Here is a 4,027-nt window from a genome sequence, read left to right as displayed (position 1 = left end):
ACGGAAAACCATAGGGGTCACAGTAATCCAGTCAGTCGCTTTTTTTTACAGTAATGTCGTGCAAGCGGTCACTAGAGGGCGCTGTTTAACAATCTTAGAGGAAACATAACTAAATAACGTACTATCAATGTGCATTTTTCTATAGGAATGTGCACATTAATAGTGATATCAACAAAAATATTATTATACTTAGGTAATATAGATACTAGTATTAACTATTACTGTTATAAATAATATAGTTATACTGCTTTTATATGGAAATCTGTATTTTTTTTAATTATTTTTTTTTAATAGTGTTGTGTCTTGTCTTGTGTCTGTTTTGTATACACCTTATACAATCACGTGGGAGTGAACAGAATATTAGGAACACAGAAACCTGTTTTCGGTAAAGGGCTGCCAGCATGAGTGAGTACTGGAGTGGGACTGATGATGTCACCGCCGGTATAAAAATGCACGGCAGCATCTCCACTTTCATTCACCGCTTCTCAAACTTGGGGACTTGAGCACATCAGTGAGTCCAGGCTTTGTTAACACTCCACGCAAAGATGAATAAGCTGTGTATAGTTTACCTCGGAGTTCTCCTGCTGGCTCTTCATCTTTCATTACAGGTTAGTTTATCCTACCGCTTCATTTTGAACTTTAAGGGGACACTGGTCTTAATTTGTGGGGGTTTTGTCGAAATAGAGGAACAAACCGCTCATGTTAGGAACCGTTTCTTCCTCTGGTTCTAGTCAGTGTCACGGGTGGCTTTCATTGCCAATTAGATGATGCCGCGCTTAGAGTTCTGTGTTAAGTATTTTGCTCTTAAATGACCATCTCTATACACTACAGGTTGATTATAACCGCCCCCCCCCCAAAAAAAAGGTTTAAATGCCTGATTCATTTGTCGCTAATGCAACGCAGCTTCACGTAAAACCGCATTTAAGTTTTAATCTTATCTGAGTCTTAGTTATGTTAAGACCTTGGAGAACATAAGGCTCCTCGTTTTTTCATAAGATTTGGAGGAACCTTTTGATGGAATAAGTACCTTCAGACACTGTTTGATCCTTACCACTGGTGAATGGCCATCTCCAACATATTTATTTTATATAGAATAATAATAATAATAATAAAAATTAAAAAAAAGGAATTGGTCATGAGTTTCTCATATGGTCCTTAGTTGAAATTCATTTGAAAACCATAATGCCAGGGGATCAGAACACCAAAAAACCAGTTCATACTGTAAACATTATGAAGGGTACAAATTCAACGTTTTAAGATTTGTTTTAGGAAATTGTATCAATTTAATGTATTGTTTGACTTTATTGGTTTATGATTGGATTCAACATTTGGAAATAAATGGAAAAGGACAAACAAAAGTTTATCTTCTGGAACCAGTTTCTGTATGTTTGTACCTGTAAAAGGACTGGAAATGATGCAATCTTGTGATGCAGGTGGCCACGGTTACTGCAACCAATACCACCGTGAAGCCGGCGACCGATAAGAACGGCTGTGAGAGGGCCGAAGGCCTCACACTGCTGCTCCCACTGGCTCTGGCAGCTTGGCTCCTCCACGGCTGGTCTCACTGACTGGACTGATGGGTCTCTTCACCGGACACAAGACCAGACTGAGGGTGCAGCATTCTTCAGTTCTATAAATCCCTCTCATAAAAGTGTCCAGGATTTCAAAGCTTTACTCCTATTCTCATGTTGGAAATTTTTCATTTTGAAAGGCCAGAGCCATGTCTCTACGCTTACAACCAGGGAGGCACCTTGCTGTTCTTGTTCCTTTTTGTCCTGTTCTTTGCAGGGGGCTCCTCATGGACTACCTGAAAATTCACAGTTGACTGGAAAAACAATGGTCTCTTGGTTGAGCCTGTCAGTAGAGATGGTGTAATCATATTCCCCCTGTGTGCTTTTTAAAAAAATGTTATACTTGATCCAGGCATCAGGCCAAAAAGTGTAAACAAGTTTAGAAAGTTTGTCTTACAAATTTGGGAAATATGGGAGTAATGTTAATGTGACTGTGCTTTTAGATCTTGACTTTTCTAAGTTCAATAAAACTAACTTGAAAGTAACAAGATGGACTGTCGGTGGTTGCTTTTTTTTTTTTTTTTTTTTTTGGCAAGGTTAAAGGCTAAATGTACAGTTTAAATGCCAACATTTGAGTTCAACTTTGCAATTCAAATGATCACCTGAGCCAACCAGGCATGGATGGGTGACATAAAATAAACTGTTTTAGCAAGGTGTTGAGCCAGAAAAGCTGGCAGTTGTTTCCTCATTTGGCTTCCCTCAATTGAGAAGTTGATTAGACTCAGGCACTTTTTCCACCCAGACAAGCCCTTGTTGGTATAACTGGATGTAAAGTTAAACCTCTGCATTAAAATGTCCTCAGTTTTAAAAAAAAAAAAAAAAAAAAAAAACGGTCACGGAGTCTGAATTTAAAGGTGTGGTGTGTGAGCCCTGCCTCCTCTTTCACCTAGTGCAGTCTCCATCAAAGGCCCCCTCTCTTTGAGAGACTGCTGGAATTCACCTGTAGTTGCCCCCAACCCCCATGCAAACACTCTCCATCTCATCCCACACTGGTCACATGACAAAGGCTGAATTGTCTAACTCATCTGCTCTAAAAGTAGATCCAGATCAAAATTCCTGCTCTGTGATCCTGCCTCTCATCCCTCTGTCTCTCCTCCTCCGGTACCTCAGCTTCAATCTCATAAACATGTTTTTTTTTTTTTTTTTTTTTTTTTTTTGAAGATGTGGAAGTGTTTTAAGTCAAAGCTAAATGGGCCCTACAGAGCACAACCAACATTCCTGCAGCATGACCATGAAACTTCAATGCCACTGCAGTGTGGTATTAAGAGTTCTCCTTTAGTTGACCACCAGAGTGTGACCACTTAAAGCCCCTCTCCTCCTCCCTTCTAGCCACTCCACCCATCCTCTCCTTTCCACCTGAGACGTAAGGAGAAACCCAGGTTTAGCTGCTGATGGAGAGGGGGGAGGTAGCACGTGCAAAGGAGCAAATAAAAGAGAGGGGAGAGGAAGGGCAAGAGGAGTGGGGTGGGTATTGTGGTGGTGAGGTGGGAACAGGGAAAGGTGAAGGACACTCCAGAGTTTTCAGCACTGAGCTGTACAGCCCCTTCACCTGCTCTCAATCTCACTCTTTCCTGAGCAGGAATCTGCATTTCAAAACAGATGAAACGATGATGATGCAGTCTCTGATAAGTGTGTCAGCGTCACACGCTAAACGACCAAAATGATTTTAAACATTACCAGCATCTTACCTAAACACTTCTGCTTTCAGAACCAGTTCTATCTCTCAACACTGTTCCAAACAATTCATTTCAGTGGTGTTTAAAACTGCAGGTTAGAGTTTGCTGCTCATTAGGAAGTAGCTAGAAATATCTCTTAAACTTTGCTGTGGTTTCCCAGCATGATGCTGACATCACTTTTAGATTTTTGTACAGATATTCATAATACGTAATAAGTTAATAAGTTTTGTTGTATTTCTGTTAGTCGGTCAGTCAGCACCGTCCGAGAAAATGGTCCACAGCAGCAGTGACGTCATCCTGTCAAATTGGCAACCACCAAGCCTCTTCTTTATCTTGGGGGAAAGGTACTTTTCTAAGGAAGCCAAATCAGGTGATTGTTAGACAAACTCAATTCCGACTTCAAATACTACCATCAGAATTCAAAAATGTGAATTTCTCCAGTATAAATATGTTTATGATCAAATATCTAATATATGGATCAAACTCTACTGTAGGCTACTTTGTGTTTAGTGCTAATTATCAAATGTTATCATGCTAACACACACACACACAAGATGGTGAACATGTTAAATATTATACCTGACAAATGTCAACATGAAAAAAAGAACATCACCATGGAAGCAGCAAGTCACAGCCTGAGAGAACAATAGATGTAACTGTACAGAATGCCCTCAGAATCTTACTTCATGAAAACAATTAGTTGTTATACAGATTTTAATTTGAAAGGGGAGACAGAGAGAGACTATATTGCTGACTTATTGATTTAAAACAACTGATGTA

General features: G+C 39.8%; 1 long non-coding RNA gene across 1 annotated transcript; it reads left to right on the top strand.

Annotated features, from left to right (window-relative positions):
• The first annotated feature begins 429 nt into the window (after positions 1 to 429).
• On the top strand, positions 430 to 2,059 carry LOC108896123 (uncharacterized). The gene is made up of 2 exons (XR_001963068.2): positions 430 to 608; positions 1,434 to 2,059. It is a non-coding gene; the product is annotated as an uncharacterized LOC108896123 (long non-coding RNA).
• The last annotated feature ends 1,968 nt before the right edge of the window (positions 2,060 to 4,027 follow it).

Source organism: Lates calcarifer, linkage group LG19 (genome assembly GCF_001640805.2).
Source record: "Lates calcarifer isolate ASB-BC8 linkage group LG19, TLL_Latcal_v3, whole genome shotgun sequence".
NCBI classification, from domain to species: Eukaryota; Metazoa; Chordata; class Actinopteri; family Centropomidae; genus Lates; species Lates calcarifer.
Note: the sequence above shows the minus strand (reverse complement) of the source record. Positions and strands in the feature narration are given on the sequence as shown.